This window comes from Heterocephalus glaber, unplaced genomic scaffold (genome assembly GCF_053883595.1).
Source record: "Heterocephalus glaber isolate CG9 unplaced genomic scaffold, H.glaber_assembly_v1.0 deba00001509, whole genome shotgun sequence".
NCBI classification, from domain to species: domain Eukaryota; kingdom Metazoa; phylum Chordata; class Mammalia; order Rodentia; family Bathyergidae; genus Heterocephalus; species Heterocephalus glaber.
This window is the reverse complement of record NW_028258325.1, coordinates 42511323-42521183: the sequence shown is the minus strand read 5'-3', so window position 1 is coordinate 42521183 and position 9861 is coordinate 42511323. Positions and strand designations below refer to the sequence as shown.

The window sequence follows — 9861 nt, the reverse complement described above, 5'->3', positions numbered from 1 at the left end:
TGTACTAGTTATGAGTCATGAGACTTGCTAGTCAAATATTTGAGAACATAGAATATGGTAATAAATCATTATGGACCAGGACTGTATCAATAGTCCAAGACCTACAGAATGAGGGGCAGTTAGGCAAGTGTATTACGTCACAGGATGTGTAAGTTTCCCTAAGGTTACATCAGGATGCTATGTAAATTCAGATTGAGTACTCACATATAGGAAGGGCTGGTGTTTGAGCATTTCTCTCCTGCTTCAATTTTCATACAAACCTTTTCTTTGAGAGAGGGTCTCGCCATGCAGTCCAGGCTGGCCTTGAACTTGTGGCGATCCTCCTGCCCCAGCCTCCTAAGTGCTGGGACTATAGATGTGCATCACTCATGTGATAAGTACAAACCTTTCAACACATCCCTCCTCAGTGCCTTTGTGTTTCTTTTCTCTTTCCCTGCAATGTTCCTTCCTCAGTTATATATTTGAGGTCTTGCATACTTAAGAGCCCTTCTCTGGCTGGCGGTGTCACAAACTGTGAATGCCTTCCCACCATACTGGTCCCAGCAATTACGACAAAGCTAACATCTGCTGGATGAAGTCCTCAAGAATTTGAGGCTGTACTTTAAGAGTATAATAAGGGATAGAAATTAAGTTTAAATAGAAAAGTCCAGAACCATGTTATAAAATAAGCATTAAGGACATCAAATAAATATATCTTTATTTAAAATTTCTGGAAAATTAATTATATGTAATTGGCATACAAGATAATGAAAAAGATCTCAAATTACTAGACATGCAGACAGCACAAGGAATGAACTTGTGTGGGCTCTGAGCATCTTCCCAGACTTTCATTTCTTCCCACATGAAAACTATCGTCTCTGATACTTACATGTCCTAGTCTAGTACATCCTTTAGATCCTTTTTACACATTATATCACATACATTTTGAAAATTAACATGTTGACAGATGCTCCTTTTGGTACAAATTTTGGGAAACTAGGTTAATGCAATTAAAATATTATGAGGCGCTGGGCCAGGGCTTTAGCTCAGTGGCATCATGCCTGCCTCGCAAGTGCAAGATCCTGAGTTCAATCCCCAATACCAGAAAAAAAATTATGGAAATGCTTATATTTTTAACAGCTGTGTGGTTTTGCTCCCCACAAACTGGACTAATCTACTTAAATAAATATTTATGTTATACAGAGACATCAAATCTCAAGGCATCACATTACTCACATAGCCAGTCACGCATGTGAGGCTCTTTGTTCAGAGCTACTCACAGGTAGTGGGAACCTGCATTCCCTCCTAACCATTTATCTTTAACATGGGAGAATAATACCTACCTCAGAGTCAGTAAGTTAAACGAAAGGGAAACACTGCCCTGTCTGTCACCACCGGCACTGCCTTACTGCTCTAACTCCTGTGGCTGTGTATGGATACATTTCGGACTCACTCGCCTCATGTTCAAATCTGTCGATAAAATGCTTTGTACAGTGCCATAAGAAATGTTCAGATCCTCAGAAATTTTCCTAATAGTCAATCTCTTGTTTGATCGAATCATTTCGCTTACTCTTTCAACATTCTCTCGAGTTTTTGATGTTGAAGGACGTCCAGATCTCTCCTCGTCGTTAACAGATTCACAACCCTTACGAAATCGCTCAAACCACTTGTAAACAGTCTTTCTGGTCACTGCAGCATCACCATATACTAATTTTAACATTTCATGTGTTTCTTTAGCACTTTTTTGCAGTTTGAAACAAAATTTCATGTTAATACGTTGCTCATGATCCATCATTTATGGGACTTTAAAAACACTCCTCTCAACTGTGGCTCTGACTGACTGCCCCAAGCAAGTCGAAACTTGTCACACACTGTTACTAAGGTTCGATGTGCTCTTCTAATGAAGATCCCTGCCTTCTTGTTGGATGGCCGAATGCCATCCAACAACGTTCACTGTTTTTAACCACACCAGGTACACTTAAGAATGTCTCACCTCTTTAGAGGCACTTTCCTGTTGTAACTAGTGACAATTGGTGTCAGGTGAAATATCAGCATGGAGCACCCCAGCTTCAATGGCTTGTACATGCAGTGTTCATCCTATAAAAAGAAGGAAAAGTTTTAAAATGACCCGTTTAAGAAGGCAGAAAACAATCATTTAAGTATATTCTTCAGTTCGTCTCAATGCATTTCTAGAAAAATCCCTAAGTACACATGTTCTAATCTTCTGTATTTTTGCATCTTAAAAGAAAGCCAAAATATACCAGATTATGAAAACACCTGGTATCCCAGACCAGCCTACAGGGCTGGCCAGTAAGTACAGAAACAAAGGTTAATTTTTAAATATATCATGTACTAACATCAGTGATGTTTTTAATTAGTATTTCTCTGGTTCAGCTGTGACTCCAGACAGGCTCCAAAGAGGAGTTTTCCATCTCTTCTCTGGGTTTTATGGAGGCTTCCTTTACCCTTCTGTGTTAGCCTCTTAAGGCACTGTGTCAACCTTAAAAGGGCACAGGAAAGGGCGACTGAGAGTTTTGTTTGTTAACCAATCTGAAAACCAACTAAAGGCAGTTGTTCCGAAGGCTGAGTCCGTGAACATAAATTTCCTTCCCGTTAATGGAGTACCGGTTTCGGGCCTCTGCACAAACCATGCGCTTGGGAACCCTCTCGTGGCCACTGGCCATGCGCTCAAGGCCTCAATCGCTTTATTTCACCCCAAATTAGTGACATACCTGCATTTGGAACTCCAGGCTGCTGACCTCCACATGTGCTGTAGATAAACTTCAGGGGGCCCAGGTCCGCCCTGATCCGGGTTCTTGGACCCGCTGGCGAGACCCGCCAGGAACCTGCTAAAAAGTAGAGCCGGATCCTCCCTGTGGAAGCAAGGCGCAAGCTTGTCACGGCGCCCGGCAGGCCATGGGGAACTTCCGGCGGCCCTGCGCGGCGCCTGTGTCTCGCGCGGCCCCGGAACGGGCATGGCGCCCGCCCACCGGGCCGCGGAGAGCTGCTCTACCCCTCCGTTCTGGCCGCCAGGAGCAGCGGAGTTCCGGGCGGGCAAAGCTCGAGGGGACGCGGGCCGAGGCCAGCCTCTACCCGGGCCCACAGGCCGATCAGGAACCCTCCCCACTGGAGACTGAAAGCTGGAGACACTCACCGTCAACCTCCCGGGACAAAAAGGCCGGTGACCGCCTCACTGCACAGAGACTAGGAAGGCGGCGCGGGGCGGGGACAGACCAGGGAACGATCGGCCAATCCCTGTGAAGACTCTGGGCAGGGACGGGGCGGGGAGGAGAGCTGCAGGGCGGGAAGCCAATCGCCAAAAGCTCTCAGGACGGAAGCGGGAACGCCCGGCTATTGGCTGTCGTAGGTCTTCCGCTGGGGTCCTTGTGGCCCTTGCTGTGTCAGCGGGGGGGTCTACCCCTCGGGGAGCATCTTTCTGAGAGCAGATCCTTCAGGCTCTGCACCAGTCCCTGGAGGTGGTGGACCTTGTTCTCTCAGGCCAGAGTGCCTTTCTCGGGTACAGTCCTGGGGAGGTCCTGCGGCTGGGCATCAGCCCTGAGATTCCCTTTCCTAAAGCTAAACTAGACAAGTGCGTGTTCCAGGCTTCCGCCATGTCTTGTTCAACAAGATCACCCACGTGGCCTCTCCTAAACTTGGAAAGACCAGACTCCTTTTCTTCGAGCTCCCAGTTAATTCATTCACACTGTTCAACGAGTAGATTTAATCATCAGGGGATGAGGTGGGGCAACATAAGTATCCTCAAGGTAACTGACTCAAACTCGGCAAACAAGTGTGTAAGTAGAGTATGTACTAAAACGAACACTTCCTCTGCTTGCCATGTTTGCAGTCTATATTAACAAATTTAATCTTAAAAATACCTTACCATCCTTCTTATGGTTTAGATCTAAAGTGACCCCCAAAGCCTCATGTGGGAAGGTTATTGGATTATGCAGGCTATAGCAGTGTGGGACTGTGTGATTCAAAAGTTAATTACTCCCCTAGGTTCTGTTGTTGGAGTGTGTTTGCCTCCGGACAATGGACAATCAGTAATAGGGCGAGATTACTCAGCCATCTGTTTGCCCTAAAACCAAATGTCCCGGGGCCCACTATAGGACAATCTGTAAATGTGCTGACTATCCACACAGGGTGGTCGTGACTATTAGTCAGGATGTCTGCTGACCATCAGCATGTGACAGTGAGCCACTAACCTCTTTTCTTTCTGTAAATCTACATGTTAACCCCCCCCCCCAACCCCCTATAAAACAGCCTCGGACTCTGAGCCAGTTGCCTCTCTGAGCTATTTTGCTTCGGGAGTGCCGTCTGGCCAGACTAATAAAGGTCTGTTTTCCCAACGTGGCCGGTGTGTTCCTTCCCGGGTGGTCCTCGCTGTAGTCAGCTCCTTGGAGCATTTGGTAAGGCCTTGGTCTTACATTCTGGAGGCACCGCTGGGATCCCTGGGTGTGCTTCACTATAGTCAGCTCCTCGGAGCGTTTGGTAAGGCCCTTGGTCTTACAGCAGATTTGCAGTTAGGTGGGTTCTGGTCAGAGAACGTGGGTTACTGAGCTGTGGCATGGAAGGGTTTATCTCCCTCTCCAGTTCCCTTCCTCCCTTTCTGCTTCCTGGCCACCATGGTATGAACAGCTTTGCGGTGTGTGGCAAACCCACTCTGCTGTGTTCTGTGTTTGAGCCTGCTGAACATGGACTGAAGTTTCTGAAACAGGAGCCAAAATATACCTCATTTCCTTTAAATTGTGGGTGTTGATTATTCTGTCCCAACGAGGAGAAAAGTGACTAAGATAATCCCGAAATTGTACTTGGCAGAAACAGACACGTTAAGCAATTTGGCCAGTCACAGAGTAGCTATCAAGTTCTGGGATTTGAATGCCAGCAGTCTGAACGCATAACCCCTCAAGACACTATACTGCATTGCTTTTCCTTGATGTGTTGGTTAGAGCAGGAAGAGAAACTAAAAATTAGCCTACCTTTGGTGCCTCGGGAGGGGATGGAGATCTACAGGGAGAAGAACAGTTTGCCTAGAGTCCCAAGGTAGACCAGCAAAGGGCTTGAACTGCTTAAAAACCGAAGTGTAAATGGAATTTAAAGATACAGGCATTGTGTGATTTGAGATGGGAGTGGCTTGGGGCCAGACCTTGCAGTTTAAATTTTATACCAGTGGTGGCAAACCTATGGCATGAATGTTACTTGTTCTTCTTTTAAGGCAAAAGATGTTCATATATGAGTTGTTTTTTCTAAACTACAACCTCAGTCTAAAGGTTTCATTGCAGTTTGGGCACTTGTCTCTAAAAGGTTCACCATCACTGTTTTATACCAAGAATGATGAAAAACTGCTCACGTGGTTTTGAAGAAGAAAATGATAGGATCTGATGTAGGGGTGGTTTAGGATATGATGAAGGTCATTTTGGTGAGAAGAAGAAATTAAAGTTTAACAATAAATTCTAGCAGCCAGCCATCACCTTACAGATATTCATAGTATTCTACTGAAGTGGAAGAAGGAACACCCTTTACAGACCCTTTACCTCTCTTACCTCAGTCTCCCAAGCAGGTCTTTAGTCTGAATCTGTTCTTCTTATTGTCCCTTTGGATATGGGGAGAGATTACCTTTATTTATGGCAATTAATGTGACCGATCTGCGAAGGAGGAATCATAGAACAAATAAATAACTCTTCTCAGTATGGTCACTAATTCAAGAATTCAGTGGCCAGGGATTTAGCTTAGTGGCACCGCGCCTGCCTGGCAAGTGCAAAGTCCTGAGTTCAATCCCCAATACCAAAGAAAAAAAAACAGAAAAAGAATTCAGTGGCAACTTGGTAGTGCTTGATGGTAGCTATACAGAATGTCTTCTCCCCAGACAAGTAACACAAATGGTAAGAGGTAATGAAAGAATTGTATAGTATATATATAACCTGAATTTAGAAGAAACCTACCTGGACCTAAAGGTTTCACTCCTCTGGCCAAATTCTAAATTCAATAGGGATGACAAATTCAGTTCTTTTGAAATAGTAAAACTGTTTCCTTGCCTTAAAGGAGAAATGTTTTCCTAATATAAATATTATTTTGACAAAATATATGATTAATTAGAATTAGATATGTATTAGCTTTTGAGTTAAGTTTAGGTAGAGCACTTGCTCAGCATGTAGGAGGCCCTGGGTTCAATCCCCGCCCCCAGACACACACAAAAAGAAGCTTGGAATAGAGTTTAAAAGCAATTACATGAATTGGATTTATTATTGGGTCTGATTACTCAGAGAATTTAGTCTATTTAAATTTAGTCTGCTAAAAATTAAACAAAGGGACTAGAGGAATAGGAATGCAGTGAAAAGCCATAGGAGACAGGTTGACAGTCCTGATGGAAATCTAACATCTTCATAGTCCCTAAACACTTGGTTCAATAAACATCATCTCTTGATCATTATTAACCCATTTCCTTGGGTTCTATCTCTGCCATCTCCTCAGATCCCAAACCTATTTCTTTTTGGCTATTTTCTCACTTCCTCTATCTGGCTTTTATCTACTCTGACTCTGAACCTGAATAAACCTTCCCTCCATCAAATATCCCCCAGTTCCCAGATACCACCTTTGTTCTTCCCCTTCCTAACTAGCCGTCAGAAAAGACTACACCTACGTGTCTTCATCATCACCTCAGTCCTGTTCATTCCTCGTGCATAGTCTGACTTCCTTCCTTCCTAGTTCTCTTAGATTGTGCTCTCTAATGTCATCAGTGGACTCCAAGTGACCAAGTGCAGTGGCCCTTAACTTAGCCAGTTTCTGTGGTATTTGACACAACTGTCGGCTCCTTCCTTGTCTCTGAGTGGCTGGTCTCTGCTCTTCTCTAGCTTTCCTCTAATGCCTGTGCCAGCCCTTCTTCCTCTGACTCACCCCTCAAGTGCTGGTTCTGGCTGCATCTCTTCTCAACTCCCTTCTCTTCTTACTGTTTACTCTGGCTGACCAGTTTCCCAGGTATGACAATAATAAAAATCAAGTACTGAGTGCCAGGCACTTTGCACGTTATGTCTAATTCTTAAAATAATAACATAAGGGCAATAAGAATGTTAGCACCATGGAATGAGTACATACGAGACAATTGTAGCATTTAGTCCTTTACATAAAAATACCATTGTCTCCATTTTAGAGATTATAAATGGAGGCCAGGAAAGAAAGCCTGCGTGACTTTCTCATACCATGCAACCTATGACAGACCTAGAATTCCAATTCTAGGTCTTGGCCTGCCTGTTTACCTCCACCCCACACCATTCTTTCCAGCTTCGGGCCCCTTATACTCAGTAATCCAGACATGGTCATCTGGATGTCCTAGGGACACCACAAAATCAGCTGTCCCAAATGGAGTTTATTCTGTTCTTCCAACACTACATATTCTTTTTATGGCCTCTGTCTTGAGCAATAATTATTCCTTAGTCCTTGAGGCAGGAGGATCACTTGAGTTCAAGAGTTCAAGGCTAGCCTCATCAATAGTGGTTTTTATCTGAAAAGAACAATAAAAATTCCTTAGCTCAGCAGTCCAGGACTCAGACTAAATGCTTTTCTCCCTTAGTTTCCTCCCTTATTTCTCAAGCTTCTTCTTTCTCACCCTCTTCTATTTAATCATTTCTTCCAACTGGCCATCCATGGGTCGTCTTCTTTCTGTACCCTGCCTATTAGCTAGTTCTGGCTCCATCATCTATTTGCTGGCCATTGAAGTAGTCTGCACTCAGCCTCCCTGTCACAAGTCTTCCCTGCCCTGGTATTCCTCCATGTTGCTGTTACCTTCATTAGAAATCCTAAATGGATTTTCAATGGCACCAGAAACTAGACAAACATCCTACCAATTCCCTATCTGTCTTTCAATTACCTCCCAGTTTCCACACACCTATTATGATCTTCCCATGCTGAATTAATTGCAGTTTCCTAAATGCTGTCTAGCACTGTCCAGGATAACTGTCTGCAGTGATAGAAATGTCCTAGATCTGTGCTGACCACTATGGTAGCCACATTATAGTCATATTGAATATATATAGTCAATAGACTATATTGACTATATATAGTCATATTGACAATATAGTCATATTGAAATATGACTAGCACACCAGAACTGAATTTTATTTACTGTCAGCTAATTTGAATTTAAATAGTCACATGCAGCTGGTGGATTCCATATTGAATAGCACAGCAGCTTATATCCTTGCTTCTCACTGGGAAGTTTGTTACACATGCAGACTCTCAGATCTCATCCTTTATCTGTATATTCATATCTGCATTTCAACAAAATTTCCAGGTGACCTGTATGTTTCTTAAAGTTACAGGAAGCCCTGCTCTGAACTGTTTCTCATGTCCTTGCTTTTGCAGGTTTTGTCCTATTTTTCTAGTCTGCCTATCACCTCTCTTTTGCTCCTTAATTCCTAATTATTCCTCAAGATCCAGCATTTACAGTCACAGCACATTTATGTGGTTATCTAGAAGGCAAGGGATGAAGGGAAGGGTGAGAGAGAGAGAATATGTCTATGATGAAACCACATGTATCCTGTAACCCATACATGTATGCAATGTTTATGTATGTATGTATATGATCTGAGTGTGTTGTGTGTGTGTGTGCGTGTGTGTGAAAAGATGGTTACTAAAATGGTAGTGGTTGCTCTCTCAACATAGTGGGATTTTGAGTGTCTTTTCTTTATATTTTTGAAATACTGTTGAATTTTTTACAATGAGCATTCATTATATAAGTATTTTTATTACAGAAAACAAACCCTATTTTAGCCCTTTGTAAGTACCTCCGACTTTACAATAGACTTAAGATTTTCCATTTGTGATGGCAGGAAATAACATGCATTCAGTAGAAACAATACTTTGAGCACCTATACACCCTTCTGTTTTTCCTTTATTAGTCAATAAATTACATGAGTTATTCAGCATTTTGCTACAAAATAGGGTTTATGTCACATGATTTTGCCTAACTGTAGGTTAATGTAAGTGTTCTGAGAACATTTAAGGTAGACTGGGCTAAGCTAAAATGTTAGGAATATTAAATGCACTTTAAAATTGCCAGTATTGGTCAGGCATGGTGGCACACACCTGTGATCCCAGCACTCCAGAGGCTGAGGCAAGGGGATTGCCTTGAGTTCAAGGCCAGCGTGGGCTACATAGTGAGTTCAAGGCCAGCCTGAACTATAACGCAAGACCCTGTCTCAAAAATAAATAAATAAACAAAATTGCCAATATTTTCAACTTAAAATAATTTTTTTTTATACCAGGGATCAAACTCAAGACCTTGTGCTTGTGAAGCACGGTGCCACAGAGCTAAACCCCTGGCAACTTAAAATGATTTTATTTTGGACAGAATCCCATCGTAAATTCAGACACTTCTGTAATTACAAGTACATCATATCAGATAAAGTACAGTGTTTTAAAAAAGCAGAGTTGCCAGGGATTTAGCTCAGTGGTACCACCACATTCCTCAAAAACACAAGGTCCTGAGTTTGATCCCTGGTACCAGAAAAAAAAAAAAAAAAAAAAAAAAAGAAAGTGAAAAAGCAGAGTCCACCTCTCCCACAGTTATAGACACACTTTTGTTTTAACACTCTCATCTCATCAAGAGCCAGCAGGGCCAAGTGTGGTGGTACACACCTGTATTCCCAGCACTTGGGAGGCTGAGGCAGGAGGATCATCGTGAGTTCAAGGTCAGCCTGAGCTACATAGTGAGTTCAAGCCCAGTCTGAACTACAAGACCCTGTCTCAAAAAACAACAAAACAAAAAAACAGAACGATGTCATGTCTTTCATGTTTTGTCCCATCCCCCACATATTTTAACTTAAGGACAATAACCTCCTATCTTTCCCTCCTAGTTATGACTGGAGACTGAGGGGAGCAGTA

At 43.0% G+C, this 9861-nt stretch overlaps 1 long non-coding RNA gene and 1 other non-coding gene across 2 annotated transcripts; both read right to left on the bottom strand.

Moving 5' to 3' along the window:
• Positions 1 to 680: 680 nt before the first annotated feature.
• Positions 681 to 3277, bottom strand: LOC106009809 (uncharacterized). The gene is made up of 3 exons (XR_001183808.3): positions 3134 to 3277; positions 2712 to 2852; positions 681 to 2076 (listed from the first exon to the last, which is right to left on the bottom strand). It is a non-coding gene; the product is annotated as an uncharacterized LOC106009809 (long non-coding RNA).
• Positions 2372 to 2492, bottom strand: LOC147825139 (small nucleolar RNA SNORA26). Its single transcript, XR_015441418.1, has one exon. It is a non-coding gene; the product is annotated as a small nucleolar RNA SNORA26 (small nucleolar RNA).
• Positions 3278 to 9861: the final 6584 nt, after the last annotated feature.